The 21,115-nt window shown below is 39.6% G+C and overlaps 1 long non-coding RNA gene across 4 annotated transcripts in view; it reads right to left on the bottom strand.

The window, feature by feature from the left end:
* Nucleotides 1-12,950, bottom strand: part of LOC144271727 (uncharacterized) — a 28,513-nt gene extending 15,563 nt beyond the window's left edge. For 2 of the 4 annotated variants that reach the window (XR_013347411.1, XR_013347414.1), the window contains exons 1-7: nt 12,761-12,950; nt 11,967-12,048; nt 11,486-11,606; nt 9,978-10,159; nt 7,441-7,487; nt 6,888-7,030; nt 5,644-5,745 (exon numbers count right to left, since the gene is read on the bottom strand). This is a non-coding gene — a long non-coding RNA (uncharacterized LOC144271727). Of the gene's footprint in view, nt 1-5,643; nt 5,746-6,887; nt 7,031-7,440; nt 7,493-9,977; nt 10,160-11,485; nt 11,607-11,966; nt 12,068-12,760 lie in introns of all 4 variants that reach the window. The other 2 variants (XR_013347413.1, XR_013347412.1) reach the window with 2 other exon arrangements.
* Between the last annotated feature and the right edge of the window lie 8,165 nt (nt 12,951-21,115).

The raw sequence follows: 21,115 nt of genomic DNA, 5'->3' as shown, positions 1-21,115 counted from the left end.
TGCTACTATAGAAAAATCTATCAGCTATCAACACTAGGATTAGATCAGAAGTGCAGGTCCATGCATTCAAACTATACTTCCTTTCCACTCACGCTGTTGGTTCCATTCCTATGATCCAGCAGCAATGACAAATAAACACACCTCCTAAAATCCCACATTTCAGCCTAACTAGTCTTCATCCACAGCAAAGTGCTCTTGTAAACTATTTTATATGGACTAGAGCCCTAGGAGGAACCAAAGGTGAGCCCACCTCATGGGCTCACCTAAATGCAATCAGAAATATAAACTTTTAAATAATGGAGTTTAAAACAGAAATAGCAGCTACAATTCTGGGAAACTACATTTGTAAAGCCAGAGGGAATACACAAAATACTTCACAGTATGGAGTTCACATATCTTACATAGCTAAACCACTACTCCACAGCACAACATTAATTATACTCTACGCTAAAACAGATATATAATCAGAGCCCTGCACGGAGAAAAATTTATATCCACGGATATAAATCAGTATCTGTGGAACCACAGGGCTCTCCCGGGAACCGCAGCAGTGAAAGGAGGAGAACGTGGGGCACTGCTCCCAGGAGCCAGCGCCCCGCACTGGCAGCTCCTCCCGTGCAGCTGTACTGCCCCCAGCCCCACCCCCATCCCTTTCACGCAGCTGTCTGCATCTCCTGTCTGGGGTCTGTACAGCCGCACCAGAGGACAGGGCTGGGGTGGGGCGCTGGCTCCTGGGAGCGGTGGCCCCATGTTCTGCTCCTTTCACCGCTGCGGTTCCCGGGAGAGCCCTGCGGTTCCGCAGATATCGATTTATATCCGTGGATATCCGAATCGGGGGATATAAATTTGTATCCCTGCAGAGCTCTCTAAATAATGTCAATAAATGAGAGTCAGACCTAGTGAAATGTAAAGGTTGATGCTGTTGTTTAGGAAGATTCTCTTAATATTTCTCTCAATTGCAAAAGTTATCATTTGCTTAGCTCTGTACACTAAAAATGGCTCAAGAATCTGTTTGTATATTAAATCTATCCACAAACTACAGGAGTTTAGCTGATGTAGCTGGTAATAAAGATTCTGAATATGAGTTTTCAACATGTATATTTAATAGGTCTCACAGTTTAAGATAAAGTGCATCTTAATCATAGGCACCGACTCTCTGGGTGCTCAGCGGTGGGCAGGAGGCCCTGGGAGGGGGCAGGGGAAGGAAGAGGAGGAGCGAGGGTGGGACATACTTGAGGGAGGGAGTGGAACAAGGTAGGAAGAGGTGTGGGAGGGGGCAGAATGGGGGTGCGAAGAGGCAAAGTGGGGGTGGAGCTTTGGGGGAAGGGGTGGAGTGAGGGCGGGGTTGGGGCAGAGCAGGGGTCGAGACCCCTGGGGAAATTAGAAAGTCAGTGCCCTTGATCTTAACTAATGTATATATTTCTGTACGCTACAGAAAATATAGTTTTGGCTTATGCCTTGAGCAAAATACCTGCAAGCCATCTGAGAAAAATTATTTAAATAGCATTAAAATGAGAAAGAATTTTAAGTAACATCTATCATTCTTTAAATTTTAAATGTTGAACATAAGAACAGCTATACTGGACCAAACCAATGGTCCAGTATCATGTACATTCCCTAGGCCAAGTGGGACATCCATGACCTCCTTTAAAAGACTCATCTGTAGAAGTCATAGAGATATACATAAAAATGGCCAGGATGGACAAGACCAATGGTCCATCTAGCCTAGTATCCTCTCTTCCTACAGAGACCAGTACCAGAAGGAATGAACAGAACAGGGCAATTTAATTGAGTGATCCATTCCACACCATCCAGTCCCAGCTTCTGGCAATCAGAGGATTAGGGACACTCAGAGCATGGGGTTGAATTCCAGACCATCATGGCCAATAGCTATTGAACTTATACTCCAATATCCTCCATGAACTAATCTAAATTCTTTTTTGAACCCAGTTATCCTTTTGGCCTTCACAACATCCACTGGCAATGAGTTCCACAGGTTGACTGTTCACCGTGTGAAGAAATATTCTCTTATGTTTGTTTTAAACCTACTGCCCATTAATTCCATTGCATGACCTGTGCTTCTTGTGTTTTAGGAAGGAGTAAATAACACTTCTTTATTCACTTTCTCCACAACATTCATGACGTTATAGATGTCTATCGTATCGCCCATTAGTTGTCTCTTCTCCAAGCTGAACTGTCTCAGTCTTTTTAATCTCTCCTCATATGGAAGCTGTTCCATACCCCTAATCATTTTTGTTGCCCTTCTCTATACATTTTCCAATTCTACAGCAAAAGCTGTTTAAAACAGCATGTTGGGAGAACTGGGGGTGCTGGTAAGTGAAAAATGCTGGTTAACTAAGAGAGAGGGAGTTTGGGTGCAGGAGCAGGCTTGGGGCAAGAGATTGGAGCACAGGAGGAGACTCAGGGTGCTGGATCCGGGGGGGGGGGTGCTCACCTTGGGTGGCTCTCCACAAGCAGTGACCTGTCCTGGCTGTTCCTAGGCGGAGGCGCGGCAGACGGCTCTGTGCGCTGCCCCCGCCCTGCCCCGAGCACTGCCTCCACCCACAGGGCGCCGCCCCTGCAGCTCCCATTGGCTGCAGTTCCCTGCCAATGGAAGCTGTGGCACTAGCGCTCGGGGCGGGGGCAGCGCGCAGAGCCACCTGCCGCGCCTCCGCCTAGGAGCAGCCGGGACAGGTTGCTGCTTGTGGGGATCCAACTGAGGTGAGCGCCTCCCGGATCCGGCACCCCAGAATCCCAACCCCCTGCCCTGAGCCCCCTCCCGCACCCAAGCTCCCTCCCAGAGCCCGCGCCCCACACCCCTTCTCATGCCCCAGCCCTGCATCCCCTCCTGAACCCAAACTCCCTTCCTCTTAATTAACCAGCATTTTTCACTTACCAGCACCCCAAATTCCCCCAACATGCTGGATAAAACAGCTTTGACTGTATTATAACTGAGAACTATAGTGGAGATACACAAATGGATAATAGCCTGATGTTGTCTTCTAAAAAGCTGAAATTCTGTTCAGTTACACTGGTGTAACTTTGGAGTACAAATGGAGTTATTCCAGATTTTATACAGCTGTAACTGAGAAATGAATTAGGTTCTAACTATTTACATTTATGTATAACAACAGTAGCTAAGCTGCATTATTTACCATCTTTGAAATAAAAAGCATTTAACAAGAAAACTTGGTGGTCAAGCAGTTCACATAGGTAAGAGTCAGGAATGTCTCAGTAAAGCTTCAAGAAGATAGACAGCAAAGATCAAAATCATGTTTAATGCAAATGTGGAGTAAGAAACAACTGCAGCAAATGGAAAAAAAAATTAGAGTGTAGTCCGACTGATCTGTTATTCCAAAACACAAAGCTAAGTTGAAGACATGTATAAAGCTTTGATGGAGAACCTTTGAAAGATTAGACACTGTCATGAAGAGGAAAATTGCCTCTCCTTAAAAATACATTTTTTGCACCAATGTTCTAACAGCAATGGCATAAGGAAGCAAAGTTGAAATTTGGGAGGCACAGATTGTGAAAATATTCAGTACTCTGAGTGAAATGGAAAGGAAGGAGAACATACAAATTGACTAGAAACCAACAATGGAGAATAATTTCAAGTTGAGCCACTGTAGAAAACTAACATACATTATAGGGGATCACCCTATTTTCTGGGGAAGTTGGTTTACACAGCATGTGTCATTTTGCAGATCTAAGTTTAAATTAGATATCTGATGTTTTCATGTATTGTATATACCACCAGGAAGGAGACTGGAGTAGTATCCCAACCTCACTGATCTTATCACATTCTAATTGCCTTGTTCAGTGTAGACTGCATATAGAGGGTAGACAGCCCAGATAAAGTAGGTAGAGAGGCCAGCTTTGTGTGGACATAAAGTCAAGTATGGAGCCACAACTAATATGAGAAGAGCAACATAAAAAAGAAAAGCACAGAATACCTACTATAATCTATTGCTTTCATAGATCAGTACCATTCTAGAAGAATGAATAGATAGAAAAGCTGTTGCTATTAAGTGAAAGAGCTATGTTCCCCTACATTTCTCCCCATAAAATCATCCTCCAAAACCATATGAGAGATTCGCACTTCAGGTTTAGTCCCTTGAGGTGCTCAACTCCCACCGCAGTTGGAAAGGGTGATCGGTATCTCACATGGTTGGGCCCTTCTGTTTTTTAAACATTCCCTTCTGAACGTTTATGTAAAAAAAATCAGGAAGAAAACAATTTACTAAAATAAAAATAAGAGCAGATGCTTATTAACAGGAGATCAATGTTCTGGTCTTTAATGTTTCCATATTCCACCACAACATAATATTTGCTACACTTTGATTTCACTTTGAGCATTGCATTTTCATCATCAGAACTGCCTGCTGTGTGCAGAGATCCAAAGAGAATTTAGAAAGATGCCCATTATTACGGTTTTACACGTAACATGTTGAATTCTATTTTTGTGACAAGAGCGGTGGATTAATTTGAAGGGTAGCTATTAGGATAGTCCAAAAGTATATTCTTAAATTTTCAGAGGCATTTATGATCAGTGCCTCAATGATAAAGGGCCAACTATTATTCCATTTCACAAATCTCAGGCTTGACATTTCAGGCTACAGTCAGAAATGTACAACCTTAGGGACAACTTCCAGCATTAGAATCATGATGTTCCAAGGCCTCAAAAAACGATGTTTCTTCCAGTCTAATTGCATTACTTATAGTCCACAGTCTCAGGGAATAGTAAATAAAAAGTTGGCCATGGTTAAAACGGCTGAGGAAACTTAAAATGTTTTTCTTGGCTATACATCACTACTAAATAATATAGGCTAAGATTTGTAAAATTTTGCATCCTCATCATTTGTACTGCAGTTACGTACACAACTGCAATAAGTGTACGTGCATCTTTATCAGTTAGCTGTATTTGCATGACATTTCCTATAATTGCATGCATGGTCATGGTAATTATTCACATGCACATTGGTAAGCGAAGAGTTCAAACAGTCAATCCATTGTCCTCAGCGGGGTTGCATAGGTGTAACATAGGGCAGGGGACTGGCCACATGTGTTCTGCATTTCTATTTTTGCAAAAATCCAGCCATTTGTAATTGAGCAACTTATCTGTGATGTGTTTTTAGATAAGAAAAAGGAACATTGTTTTATTATACACAAACACGCAGATATATTCCTCATTCATAATATTGTACTGGGAAAAAAATAGAACCATGTTTACACATAGGCCTGTGGTTAAATTAGCCTACCTAATTTTAAAGAGAGGCTTAACGATGAGCTCAATTAACCAGCAACCCACCCTTAGGAAAAACAGGTATTCATAGAGTGTTGCTGAACGCCAGTGCATACATTTTAAATGTCAACACATTTTTTTAAAACACGGTTAATGCAAAACTCAGGCCAAGAATTCAATGGCAGTAAGGCAGTTTACAACAAGTGAGGCTCTGGCTCTCACACTGGAATCTGAATTTTTCCACAGTGCAGAGAGTGGGGAGGAGGGTTATTGGCTGTTAAGTAACGGCTCATCCCTAACCAACAGGTTTGCTGAGGTTTGTGAACCTTTGGGTGAGCCTGGATTGAGTTTAAAGTCAACCTTGGCCCAATGTATGGCTTCAGGAGGAAATCATGTGATACCTGGGACTTGGTACTGCAGAGTACAGGTCTGGGATGTCATACATATGTCTATCCATGTCAGTGGCAAGGCTCCCATTGGCTGATGTTGGCACTGGATCAAACCTTGAAGTACAAGATAAACAGTGACAGAGACCTTAGGGGAAACTCAGTTCCATACAGATAAACAGGCTATTGTGTACCCACATAATTACTCCTGCCTATTTACAGCTCTTAAGGCCAAAGAGGACAGTGTATCCCATCTACTTGGAGTACCGAGGGTTGCACATAAGGCCACATCTCCCACACATTTACTTACCACATCCTTTTTCCTATGCACCCTTCAGAATAAGGGAATAGGTGTCTATGGGTATGTCTACACTGCAATTAGACACCCACAGCTGGACCATGCCAGCTGACTTGGACTAAGGGGCTGTTTAATTGCAGTGTAGACGTTTAGGCTCAGGCTGCAGCCCAGGTTCTAGGACGCTGCAAGGGGGGGGGAGGGTCGCAGGGCTTGGGCTGCAGCCCAAGCCCGAACAACTACATTACACTTAATCAGCCCCTTAGCCTGAGCCCCACAAGCCTGAGTCAGCTGGCTCGGGCCAGCTGTGGGTTTTTAATTGGAGCGTAGACATACCCACTGGGGCTTCAGATTCACTGAGCTCAGTTTGGGGACTATGCCTAAGCCCTTACCTTACTTGCACCCCCACACTTGCCCTTTGACTTTCTGCTTCATATGAATCCTGAGCCCAAACCAAGCAAAAAAGAAAAGGCTCATTAAGCATTGCACACTGGCCCCACCAAGTTTCATAACTACAGTGGACACCACTGAAAATTCAACATTCCCTACCACACAGACTCCTGCAATAGCCTTGGTATCTTAGGCTTAGAAGATACTACAAGAGGAGGTTATTTACAGTAATGTTATGGCCTGAATTAATATAACATGAATAAATTACATACGCCTTACTAAATGTTAAGCCTATTTTGCAGTCACATACAATACTGGTAAAGTATGTATAAGTTGCATCTCAGACTTAGAGGGGGAAAATCACATTGCAAACATACAAAAATTATAATTTTTCCCTATTTCTTTACTAGTGTAGGTTTCTTTGATGCTAATAAACAGAAAATTAGAATGTTCCAGCAATGTGAACCTCCTGAAAGTTAAATCATTGCTATAATAAACCTCATGTTGCTTACATGCTACTTTGTTTTATGCTTGTAATGAGACACTGTGAAAATGCAAGTGAACTTGACCTCACCCTAATCTTTGGACTTGCAGAATGATCTGTGCTTGAAACTTCCTCACATTTCCTTTCATGTGCCAAATCAAGACTGAGACCAATCAAACAAAGCAGCGTGTCCTGATGGCTTGACTCTCAGCTGTCCAGACAGTTAACACTACCTATGGAAAAATTAGACAATCTGTTTTCTTTGCAGACTTACAACTGCTATAGTACTTTATAGGACACTAATTTCCCAACAGTGTATATTTTGAAGCTGACAAGTGTTAAGCTATGATTAAAAAATTCAAAATGAATCCACGTATCTGTCACTTAGTTAACCCCGGTTGCACGGGTGACCACAACTGGAACCCATCTGTCAACAATTTAAATAGAAGGTAGGTGCTGCTGAGACCTCATAATGAGGTGAATTGGTTAATTTTCTCATTGCTAGAAGATCAAATGAAGAATTTGACTCAAATAATGTAAAACGGAGATGAGTCTAAAGTAAAGTAGAAGATTCAATTACACTTATCTCAAGGAAAGATCCACAGAGCAATACAGTAAATATGGAAACAAAATCAATGAGTACCTTCAGTTGATGGTATCCAAGAAGTCATGAGTATTCTGTAGTCCACTCTACTCTTTGAGAAAAATTATTTTATCAATTGCATAAAATATTTACCAATACTTAAGAACACACTAACATGCAAAATTCAAAACATTTTCAATAATCACTAGTTACATCAAAAATCTGAAACAGTTGCTTAGTTCAATCTAGATTAAATCCTTATTTGGGATTCCTTTGACCAAAAAAAAGTCCATTTGATGTTTGTGTATAAAAGCTTTCAGCATGCTCTCTTTTTGTTTATTTATCTATGTATTTGTTGGGGCTAGGAGGGAAGGCCACTTATGATTTGCTCAAAAAATACTTACATGTATGTGTGTAACTTTCCCACATTCAGAGTTCCACAGGACTACTCACATGCATAATTATGTACCTCAATGTTTGCAGGATTGGGGCTTTAAAGGTTATCACAATACCTGACTTTTTGTAACATGCTATTTTTAATTTTTTTCCAAGAACAGAGTAAGTCATTCAGATAAAGTAAGGAATAGGTTTTACTGGACAACACAAAACACCATTGTATAATCAACCAACAGTACTCCACTACTTGGCTAGTTATTTCATACGGCCAATAATGTCAGAAATGTACTGAATTTAAGCAAATGCAGAATTAAGTATGGGAATCAACTTCAGACTGAGGAAACATTATTTTTTACCCCAAGAAACAAAAAAGCAGAGCAAAACCCAACAACAACACAGTGAACACCCTGTAATTTATTTCCTAATTTAATTATATTTTAGAAGCCACCATTGCATTGCATTTTCTCTCTCCCCCAGCAGTAGCAAGAAAAGGGACAAACTGCAAAACAGAATCCTTTATCTGTGGTTTTGTCTCATAAAAGCCCATGTTAATTTCAATGAAAGCACAAGTTGAGAAGTATAGCAGCTGGCCCTTAAATATATGGAAAAATAGCAGCAGTTTTACTGCCATAAGATTTTTTTTTTCCAAGACTTGTAATGCCCATGATAACATGTGCAAGTTTCTTTAAGGAGGTGCTCTGTATGTATATGTGCAATGCCCAAGTAAATGCTAGGGTTTTTGTAAAGCAGCAGAAAAAATGGGTTTGTAAAGTCGTTGTATCTTAAATAGAAAAGGAGTACTTGTGGCACCTTAGAGACTAACCAATTTATTTGAGCATAAGCATGCATCGGTATGCATCCGATGAAGTGAGCTGTAGCTCACGAAAGCTTATGCTCAAATAAATTGATTAGGAAATGGCCCACCTTGATTATCACTACAAAAGGTTCCCACCCCCCCCCGCTCTCCTGCTGGTAATAGCTCACCTTACCTGATCACTGTTGTTACAGTGTGTATGGTAACACCCATTGTTTCATGTTCTCTGTGTATATAAATCTCCCCACTGTATTTTCCACTGAATGCATCCGATGAAGTGAGCTGTAGCTCACGAAAGCTTATGCTCAAATAAATTGGTTAGTCTCTAAGGTGCCACAAGTACTCCTTTTCTTTTTGTGAATACAGACTAACACGGCTGTTACTCTGAAACCTGTATCTTAAATGTCTACTAAGTTACCCACATTGATTACAATATCTTACACATTTATCCTCCCCTTTTGAAAAAAATTGGAAATTTAGTTATTTATTTTAGACTAGGGAAGGCAATGGGAGAGATTTTTTTTTTTGAAGTTGGGTAGCCATATGCATTCAAATTTGTATATGAAATTATGATGTGCAAAAATTGGGTAACAATTGGACGCAAATCAGTAATTAGGTGAATTTGCACACACAGCTGATTTGCACATATATGTACAAGAATTTTTATATCCTTTGCACATTTTTCATCTGCAGAGTGCGCGATACATGTTTAGGGTATGCCTACACAGCAAAAGATGACTGGTGGCAGCACGTCTCAGAGTTGGTTCCACTGGCTTTGGCTCGCGGGACTCACACTGCAGGGCTAAAAATAGCAGTATAGACATTTAGCCTCAGGATGGAGAAGGAGGGTCTCAGAAACTGGACTCCACCCTTAGTACTAATATTTACACTGCTATTTTTAACTCTGCAGACCCGGACTCCGAGACTTTCTGCCATTTTTTCCCTGTGCAGATGTATCCTTAGATACACAGAGTTGTACTAATTTTGAAGTTACTTAAAATGAGAAATTAAATTCCTTGTTAGAAGTATGACACCAAAATTATGGTGTTAAAAGTTGCTAAGAAAAGATAAAAGTAAATGTGATTACAGTCATTTATATATATTAATTAGAACAAATTTTCCAGATGAATTTGTTGCAGTGTTTATTTATGAAAGAAAATGATACCTTTAGATTTAGTAACAAAGTTGTGAAATGTATTTGGATGTTGTCACATGTTTTGGTTCTTTTCCATTTACTTGTACTAATTATAATAAAACACAATTGTGTATATTCTATATAGTACCAACCTATCAAGTTGCCTGGTTGCAATCAGAATATGAGCACATTTTTCTAGATCCTGTGAGAGAAGAATCTTGGAATAACATGAAAAATATTTTAAATTGTCACCTTATGAACTGAAGTGGCTGTTGTTCTTTTACTTCTGATTTTTATAAGTGAAAGACAGACACATGCCATTTCTTCAGGTGCTCTTTATCCATATTGATATATGCCAAGTTAGTTTTTTGTTCTTTTGACATTCAGATCCATTCAAACTCCACAGACTTCAAGACAGAGAGGATCTCTGAATACTACATATCATACAGGCATAGAAAGAAGTGTTTACAATAAAGTCCTTAGGGGTCAATAGTAAATAAAGTAAAATAATATCTTAGTACTTTATATGTTCTAAGCACTTTACAGACATTAATTAATTCTCAATTGTGGAGCAGCTAGATACATGTAAGTATTAACCCTATTTTACAGATGGGGAAACTGAGGCAAAGGGGAGCTAATAGACTCAAATCCATACTTTGAGTAAGTGGAAGATACTGGAAAGATCATAAAGCAACAAAACCAAGAGGGCAAATGGAAGAAGGTAGGATGTATAAAGAGGCAATACAACAAAAATTTGGGAGCATGCAGGAAGCATGCACAAAGAGAAAGTAAACAGTGAATTTTTCAAAAGATGACACAAAGTCAGCACAACATTGCCCTCTATCTCCTCTCAACTCTGCCAGTAATGTAGGAGATTCACCAGCCCACTCCTCCCACACAGAGTGTCTGAAAGCTTGGGGAAGTGGGTGTTGAACAAGGGACATCCTTACTCTAACACTCACTCATTAAATGGCAACAAACCTTTGTTAACACAGAGTTAAGACTGCCCAGTGAAAGCCTGTGCCCTTCAGAACATCGAGTTCTGAAGTGACTTGTCCAAGGTCACTCAGTAGCCCAATGGCAGAGCTAGGAATAGTCCTAGTCTAGTGGTCTTTCCAGTTGGCCACAGGGTTGCTATGTATTCAGTGATCATCCCCATTCCAGTACATTTTGTTATAATGCAATGGGGATGATGGTCATGCTTTGAAATATTTGCAATATGTAGTTGCTAACAGGGCTGGTGAGAGAAATCTCATCCATGGCCTAGGTCCCAAAATCTTGACAGTTTTACTACATGGTTGTTACAGTAACCTTAAGTGTGAGAGAAGACTGCAGTATTCTCTTTCTCCACTCCTCCCCCACAACATGTAGTTCCCCCTCCCCCACCATTTCCAGTTCATTAAGCCACTAGTTGGCACTGTGGAAGCTATTAACATGTAAGAAGTTGCTCCTTGTTGTCTCCTGCCCTATACTGCTGCAAATAAATATCACAAGCAGCAGCTTACTGGAGGGCCACAAACTACCTTGCTTATGTAGCCCAAGCTGCACGCTGAGCTGGGCCCCTTGCTCCTACTACCCACCCCCAGCTGGGACTTCTACCCCTGCTTCAGCCAGGTTTCCCCAGCCATGCTCCAGGCCCACTCACTCCTCCCCTCCTCCAAACTAGCCCCCCCACTCTGGCCAGTCCCCCACCTGACACAGGGGTGTTGTATATCTTCACTATTTATTTTCTGGATTTCAGATGTTTAAATTTGCATTACCTTCAGTTCACCCAGATCCAGGCTCACGTGGAGGAACAGGGAGAGGGGCTCAGACACTCCAGAGAAGCAGGGACCCCGACAGAGAGGGCGGAGTGGAAGAGGGCCTTGGACCCCCCAGATCCTGCACACACAGAAGGGGGAAAACATGAGGCTGACAGATAGGCACCCATGTCTTATTGTCCCCCAGTCCACCTGACAATCACCCCTATGTGTACTCATTACCCCCTCATCTGAGCTCCCCAACCCTCTCATCTTCCCTACCACCAGCCATCCTCATTCATACCCCTCCTGTCAATGAAGTCTCAGTTTGGAGAGCTGGGGTAAGGAAGGAAGATGATGGGCAAACCCTGGAAGCTGGAGAGATAAAGAGAACATGAGCCAAAACTCATGTCATAGTAAAAGGTGTGGGGCGGAAAAGGGGAAATATCAACTCTTCCAGTCCTTGTTTGGAACCTAACAGCTCTGGTTAATGCTACTTTACCTGTGCCTTGCCTTTCTTCATGCAGCATGAGCCAAATTCTGCCTTCAGTTGCTCACGTGCAACCACACTGACTTGGATGACCCTGGTTAATGGAAGAAACCCTGTTTTAAGGGTTTTGTTAGATGGTAAGAATAAAGCAAGATCCTTTTGCTGTCTGAGATTTAACTTAAATAATACATATCACTAAGGGCCTCTTACAGAGTTGGATTCTGCTCCCACTGAAGTCAAAAGCAAATCTTCCAGTTAGCTTCCAGAAGGAGAAGCATCAGGCCATTTGTCTATAAATGGTGCACAGAGAACAAAGCAAACTAGCAAAAGTGTCCTCCATCACCTGATGAGCATTGGCTGACCCAGTTGTGGGTCAGGGACATATACATTTTTAATTTAAAAAGCTATGTCAGAAGGATTACTTGATTCTTGATATAGCATTTAAATAAATCTACATATCTGTCAAAACCAACTCCAGAGACTAAGTGGGAGGATGGAATTAATACAGTGGCAAAAGTTAATTTTACATTAACATTGATCACAAATTGGGTTCTGGTATTTTTTTTTTTAAACTCAATGTATACTAAAATTATTCTTTTGTTAATAAAAAAAAGTATCCTTTTTGGAAATAATATATTCCTGCTGGTTCTTAAATTTCTTTTGCTATGATTACATTTTGTACTTCATCCAAGGAAGCTCAAAAACTGTACAAACTGTGTTATTTGGAATATTATCTCACTCTTAAAGGGACTGAAAAGTAAAACCAAACGAGAGCCATAAGGTTATTTCACTATAACCATACTTACTCATTGCACGCCTTCCTCATGCAGCAGATGTTTCTTGGAAAGATAGGCTTGTTGCTTTCCAGAATGCTACTTGATGCTTAATGTCATTCACTGATGCAAAAGCCATCTCTTTTGTAGCAAATGATTAATGTGCTACACGATTTTTGCAGGAGAACAGGAGCCATGTATCTTACAGAAACTTTTTAAAAAATAGTTCTGCTGGCTTTGAAGTTTAGATGCAAGTATGCGCCTGGGTGGTGACTGATAACCCCATCTAAAAACACACTTTGACCGTCTGCTCATTGGGTCAGATGTTTTTCCTATTAAATGGTCTCTACAGAATGCCCCAGAATTCAAGCACTGAAGACATACAGGAAGAGTGTGTATGGCCTAAATAAGTCCTTTTTAAAATTAACTGACTCTTGCTGTTCAATTTATTCTCACACCACAGTCTAGGGCTACAGAAACTCTCTCTCACAAAGCCACTTTGCTGTCTCTCCAGGATGATTTTTGAAATGGTGACAAATGTTGTTAGGAAAATATCTCTAGCTTCATGTTTCAAGAAAATTACAGCATGCAGAGTAGGGAAGCTGGTCAAAAAATAGGTCTGTTACTGTTTTTGTTGGGGGAAAATGTTGCAAAATGTAAACTGTAAAGCATGTGTTAAATAGAGTGGGCATGCTATATCATATACAAGTGAAAGATGTGCACAGGGCAGTGGATTTGGATCTGGGAGAACTGAAGATACTGGAGAAACTGATGGCAGCTCACAGTAATGGGTCATATTTTGCCTCTTGGTCTTCCCCATTGTGTCAACAGTGATTATATAATGATCCTGCAAGCCGATTTTTAAATCTATTATACACCAATAGTACACCAAATCAGCATATAAGTGTAGGTGTGTGCAAATAAGCTGGAAGAACAGAATCCTATCCCGACCCATAAGCACACCATGGAGCAGCCGTGCAATTCTTCTGTAGCTGCTGCCTCTTCCCATCACTTATGTTTGGGTGCGGGGTTTGTTTTCGTTTCTTTTGTTTGCAGCCACTGGTTCTAGTTAAGAGTATATCCAGGGGGGCCCTCCCCTATGTTCCTCTCCGCACTACTTTATACAGAGTCAATTTGAAGCCAGCTTCCATGGCATGCAAAGTATACAGAATGTCAACTCCATGCCTTACGATTCAGAGTGCTCTTGCTTATAAGTGTTTCATACCTTGAAAAAAAAAATAGCAACAGACATGGTGGATTTCCATATAATCCTATCAGGGCCATATTGTGAACCCCTTACTCCCGTTGGTAAGCAGGTAATTACATGAGCAGAGTAACTCAAGTTAATGGGACTCATCATGCTAGCGGTTGTAAGAGGTTTGCAATCTGGCCCTAAATGACTAATTAAATAATGAATCAGAAAGGGACTGAAAAACTTCCATTATATTAGCTCCATTTTCTACAAAAGAGCCACAAATCTGATTTTAAGAAAGGAAGGAAAAAATGAAACCCTTTTAATATAGAAAATATATTAGCATGTATTTAAATTAAAAATTGATTCTAGACATAATGTATCTGTGGTTAGGAAATGAAGCATTTAAATGAAGTAAATTTCAAAAGAGATGTAATGTGGCATATAATAGAGTTGCTGGAGGCAGCATTCTTAAGCTGACCAGACTTAAGTGTGGTTATTTCGGTGTCCTACTGATAGGATTTTATTTATTTATTTATTTTAAAGATTTTTTTCAAGAAACTTAATTTCATAAGTTGTATTTGAAATCTAATTTCAGGATCAATTACTTTCTGTATCACTGGGTGGTTTCATGAAAAAAATATATTCATAGTAATGCAAATTTCATGTGTTTAGATTTTATTTGAATGCCTAATGAGGAATATGTGCAAACACAACAGACTAAAAGTGTTAGTGTTTCTCTGGGTTGAATGAACAGGGATCAGCTAATACAGTAGTATCAAAATAGACAATGTCCTGCTTGATAGACTGACTAGGTGTGTCTAATATTTTTGTGACTTCAGGGGGTGGAAATGGAAACAGGCATCCAAGATGTAAGGGCAGTTTTCTATGCACTTTAGCTGTGGGCAATATTTTTTGAAGGTGGGTGTGTCACTCCCAATTATGCCACTAAAATAAAGCACTTCTCTTTTTTCAGTGATATATTCAAACTGTACAAATATCCTTTGTAAAAACATGTACGACAAAATCTAATTTAATTTTTATAAGACAATTTTTTTCACACATTTCCAAAAACATCTACTATTCTTAGATGTTTTTAGGCTGTAGAAATGCACTACAATGCTCTCCAGCAGATGAATATATATGCAACATGAATATATATGCAACACTTAGATCAGTGCTGAAGAGGGGAAAGGTACAACAACAAAGATTCAAACACTACACAGTTTGGATATGAAAAGCAAAATATGACTTGATATGCAGAGCACTTGGCACATGATTTGAGAGGACAGTCCCACAGCTATTTAAAATAAATAATGAAAGGGTTACATGAAATAGAAAATCTTAGCTTGTACTGCTGGATTGATGTAATATTAAAATAAACTGAGTGAGTCAAAGTCTTCTACATACCTATATCCTGTTTTTCCCCCTCCAAAAATATTTTCTCTTCTGGATCTATTATAAATATTTATTATGATTCTTTTGTTAGCTACCATGGAATTATAGATTTAATAAAATATCTTAGAAATTTAATTAAATATTATGAGGGCTGTTGATTAATCACAGTTAACTCAGGATTAACTAAAAAAAGTAATCACAATTAAAAAAATTAATTGCACTGTTAAAAAATAGAATACCAATTGAAATTTATTAAATATTTTTGGATGTTTTTCTACATTTTCAAATATATTGATTTCTATTACAACACAGAATGCAAAGTGTACAGTGCTCACTTAATATTATTTTTATTTCAAATATTGCTCTGGAAAAATGTATAAAGGAAATAGTAGTTTTCAATTCACCTCATACAAATATTGTAGTACAATCTCTTTATCGTGACAGTGTAACTTACAAATGTAGATTTTTTTTTGTTACATAACTGCACTCAGATATGAAACAATGTAAAACTTTAATGACTTCAAGTCCACTCGGTCCTACTTCTTGTTCAGCCAATCGCAAAGACAAACAAGTTTCTTTACGTTTACGGGAGATACTGCTGCCTGCTTCTTATTTATAATGTCACCAAAAAGAGAGAATAGGCATTCACATGGCACTTTTGTAGCTGGCATTGCAAGATATTTACATGCCAGATATGCTAAACATTCGTATGCCCCTTCATGCTTTGGCCGCCATTCCAGAGAACATGATTCCATGCAGATGATGCTAGTTAAAAAAATAATGAATTAATTAAATTTGTGACTGAACTCCTTGGGGGAGAACTGTATGTTCCCCGCTTTGTTTTACCCACATTCTGCCATATATTTCATTTTATAGTAGTCTCGGATGATGGCCCAGCACATTTGTTTTAAGAACACTTTCACAGCAGATTTGACAAAATGCAAAGAAGGTACCAATGTGAGATTTCTAAAAATACCTACACCACTCGACCCAAGGTTTAAGAATCTGAAGTGTCATTCAAAATCTGAAAGGGATGAGGTGCGAGCATGCTTTCAGTAGTCTTAAAAGAGCAACACACTGACACGGAAACTACAGAATCCGAACCATTAAAAAAGAAAATCAACCTTCTGCCAGTGGGATCTGACTCAGATGATGAAAATGAACATGCGTCAGTCCGCATTGCTTTGGATCATTATCAAGCAGAATCCATCATCAGCATGGAAGCATGTCCTCTGGAATGGTGGTTGAAGCATGAAGAAACATATGAATCTTTAACGTATCTGGCCCGTAAATATCTTGTGACGCCAGCTACAACAGTGCCATGCGAAGGCACCTGTTCTCATTTTCAGGTGACACTGTAAACAAGAAGCGGGCAGCATTATCTCCTGCAAATTGTAACCAAACTTGTTTTGTCTGAGCGATTGGCTGAAGTAGAACTGAGTGAACTTGTAGACTCAAATGTGAACATTTTCCATTGTTTTATTTTTGAATGCAGTTATTTTTTTACATAATTCTACATTTGTAAGTTCAACTTTCATGATAAAGAGATTGCACTACGGGACTTGTATGAGGTGAATTGAAAAATACTGTTTCTTTTGATTTTTACAGTGCAAATATTTGAAATAAAAATACTACTAAAAAGTGAGAACTGTACACTTTGTATTCTGTGTTGTAACTGAAATCAATATATTTCAAAATGTAGAAAACATCCAAAATGTTTAAATAAACGATATTCTATTATTGTTTAACAGTGCGATTAATCTCACAATTAATTTTTTTAATCGCTTGACAGCCCTAAATATTATATAAGAAAAAATGCTTAAGGAAATCCCAAAGAGGCTAAGGAAAACTATAATGCAAAAGAGAGAGAAAGAAAAAAACCAAAACCTTTATTTAAAAAAACAAGCAAACTATGGGGAAGTTTGCTATTAAACCATTATATGATACAAATAAATACTGCAACAGTATAAGGAAGCTGATCATACATCTCCCTTCTAAAACCTTTAGAGGCTGTTGTTGGTTTAGTACCTACAGCCTTGAAAGAACTAGCATAGCTGGGGAATATGAGACTTGAAGAGGAAACTACATCGCAGAGTGTAGAGGTGAAACAGAAGAACTTATGACACCCACACACAGACACAAATTCCACAGTCACTTCCTTCAATATTGTCCCAGTGGGACCATTCACATGTGTAGAGTTACTTATGTGCATTTGTGTTTGCAAGGATGGGGCCTGGGATGTCTGGGGCCTTTATATCTTATTAACTATCTGAATCTGTAGGGGGGAAAAAAAGGTCACTTAATTTTCTAGACTTAAGAGTACAAAGGGGGAACAAAAGCAAAGTAGTACCAGAGGCCCCGATGCAGCAAATACTAATGTACATGCTTGACTTTTTCTGAAGTCAATCAGAAAAAAAAAAAATCACCCAAACTTGCAATTGAAGTCAATTAGACTCCGCACATATTTAAAGTTAAGCCTGTGTATAAGTGTTTGCATGATAAGGACCATATATTTTAAAGACTTCTATGATTTTTTATGGTACTTATTCATGTTTTTCTTAATGACATGCTAAAAAGGTAAAAACAGTAATAATGTGACTACAATTACTGAGATAATTACATATTGCCGCCACCACCACCACATCAGCAGCTGGGGGAAATTGATGGGGCAGGTGGTGAAAGGGTGACAGTCCCAGCAGCAAGGGAGGGAGACTCTTGCCAAGGGATATAGGTAGCTTGTCCCACTGGGAGTCTCTGGCACCTATTGGCTAGCTTGGGGAGACGGGTGATGATTGGCCAGCATTCCCCAGCTCCCAGGAGTTAGCCTGAAGCAGGGGCCATGCAGAGCCTCTTTTGGCTCCGTTCCAGCAGGTTGATAACTGGCAAGATTGTGATCATCATGCAGTTTTTTTTTTTTGAAGTAAAGACCAGCATGAGCCGGGTCACTTTTAGGCTTGGGTCAAACCACTACTGAGTCTTTGCTCAGGTGTAAAGAAACAAAAGGGAGTGGGGGGAGATTGGCGGTCACCCCCTTCATGCAGGGCACCACCTTTAACCACATGTCTCCACAGCCAAGTCACTGGTTGCAAATCAAAAGGTAGTCAAGTGTCAGACCTACCTTCCTTCAGAGAGCCTCTGACTGGCAGCAGTCTCTCAAGCAGTTCCTGGCCCCAGCCAAGCATCTCACGGAGTGACAGCAAGAGATCTGCTTTCCTTCCCAAACAGCCCCAGCTGAGCTGTGCTCTTCCCTTGTAACTCCTCCCTCCAAGCCTGACACCTATTGCAGGTGTAGCAGGGCAGGGCTGACTGAGCTCATAGCAGCTCATTATCCCTTTCCGGCCCAGTGTGGAGTTTGTATACTGCATCACAGTCATAGAAAGCTTAATCTCCTGAGCTGTTTTAACAGTCCTGCCTGAAATAAGGACACGAAGGAAGGTTTCTCCCTATAAGAATAATTTTGCACCAAACTCTGGAGAAGCAGAATAATTGTGAGCACTAGTATTTTCAGCTGAGCCGAGAGAACTTATTATTTTCCATGTAAATAAAATGTTCTCCAAATTAGTCAGGTCCAGGAACCTCATGAATATGTAATGAAAGTCAATAGGGAAGAAAATGTAAGCATCAACAAAATATTTTTGGATTCCGGAAACTTGAACAAGTCATACTGTATATATTTGATTGTAAACACTTTTCCTCTCCTCCCTTCTTTTCCTGTGACTCAGCCTGAGGATCACTCCATACTCCAGACACTGTTGGAAGAAAAGACCAACCACACAAATGCTGCCTGCAGTATTCTGCTGTTCAATGAATTCCAGACACACTCAAGAAATTATATTTTCTCATTTCCTTTCACTAACTTGAACAAGTGCAGCATCAATCTAGTCAGAAAGATCAGGAAAGGGACCCTGTTCCTAGTGAGCTCATGATGTCTCAGCAGTTCCCATGGCTACGTGATTTCGATTTCAGTGGCTCAACCAGTAACATTGTGTGGGCAAGGTTTATTATGGATTATTATGAATATTTCGCCTCTCTGTAACAAACCAAAGGGCTATGCATAAAGTTTACAACAAAGGGGCAGTCTACAGGGGAACTTCTGGAACCCTGTGAACCTTGGATGCCTTATTCAACCAAGCTTAATGCAGCATTAACCTTTTGCTAAGCTTATACCAGCACAACAGTGATAGTAGCTGTTCTGTATAATCTTATGATACCAAACACAAAGGCAAAAGTGTCTGGAAACGGAGACCTTCGCAGTCAATTTATAGTGACCGGACACCTGTGGAATAAGGTGATCGCACTTTTTTCATTATGGTGAAGAGTCTTGATGCTGGTGTTGTATATTATTTTGCCCAGCCTAAAAAAAACCATTCCACATCATGACTGAAAATTTTTGTTTGTCTGCAACTACAAGAAGGTTCAGCTTTGGTTAAACTCCAGTTACTACTAATAGTAATTATAATGGGGACAAAAAAGAAATAAAACACAAGGTAGTAAAATAGGCTTACGTTCCATAAAACAGGAGATGTACATGTTTTATTGCTATTTCCTCTTTAGAAATGACTGTCTTCTGTCTTTTTAATAAAAACTCAGAATTGCTATAAAGTACATTAAAAATAATCATTGCCAGATGAAAAGGTTGGTGTGTAAGTAGCACTCCCAATTTTCACAGGTTATAAAAGCATGGAGTTGTTTGAAGTTGGAGACCCAGACAGAGGATGAATTTGCTTTCATCATTGGCCTCCTTCCTCACCCCCAAGTTGCCCTTCTTGGGACTATCTTTATAAATGCGACAAGATGTTACACTGCCAAGATTTGAATGTTTCTATGATATTTTGACCCTTAAGTCACGGGTATCATCATCATCCCAGGATTCCTATTTATAGCTGTTCAGTTTCTCCATACGGTCTCAAATTAAAGATAAAATGTCTTCGTTTTTTATATGCAGAAGAAAATCTGATGAAAAAGTCAATTTAGATGAATTTTAGAGCAGCTGTGGAATCAGCATTCAGGATGCAACATTTCAGTCAAACACTGAAAGGAGTTTTTATTCTTTTATAAATACTTGCTTTGTAAAAGGTGTGAATATAGTTACAAAATTAACAACATTTGGATGAATCTCTCATTTAGAGTATATTTACCCAGTTGATTTGTAATAAATTTCAGATCCCTCCTATCAATTTTGGATTCTGTCATGCATTTTTGACCATATTATAAATTATATCCTTAGTTCCTACACTGGCATGCAGAGGAGAGGCAATTGTGATTTAGTCCTACGTGAAGCACAGGATCTGGTGCAAGAGGTGAATATAGCTGAACCGCTTGGTAATAGGGACTATAATGTAACTAAATTTAACATTCTTGTTGGAGGGAAAATACCAAAGAAGCCCACCACAATAGCATTTAACTTCAGAAAGGGGAACTACACAAAAATGAAGAAGCTACTTAAATGGAAATTAAAAGGTAGCCACAAGAGTGAAATGCCTACAAGCCACAGGAAAACTTTTAAAAAAGAACATAATAGAGGCTCAAATTAAATGTATACTCCACATTAAAAAAAAGCACAGTGAGAGGACCAGAAAACATGGCTAAACAGCAGAATAAAAGAAGTGGTTAGAGGCAAAAAGGCATTCTTTAAAAATTGGAAGTCAAATCCTAGTGAGGAAAATAGAAAGGAGCATAAACTTTGGCAAGTGAAATGTAAAAGTATAATTAGGCAGGCCAAAAAAGAATTTGAAGATGATATTGCTGGACCAGTACATGCTCGTGCATGTTCCCAATATCTGTGCCAAGTGTCCACA

Source organism: Eretmochelys imbricata, chromosome 10 (assembly GCF_965152235.1).
Source record: "Eretmochelys imbricata isolate rEreImb1 chromosome 10, rEreImb1.hap1, whole genome shotgun sequence".
Taxonomy (NCBI): Eukaryota; Metazoa; Chordata; order Testudines; family Cheloniidae; genus Eretmochelys; species Eretmochelys imbricata.
Note: the sequence above shows the minus strand (reverse complement) of the source record. Positions and strands in the feature narration are given on the sequence as shown.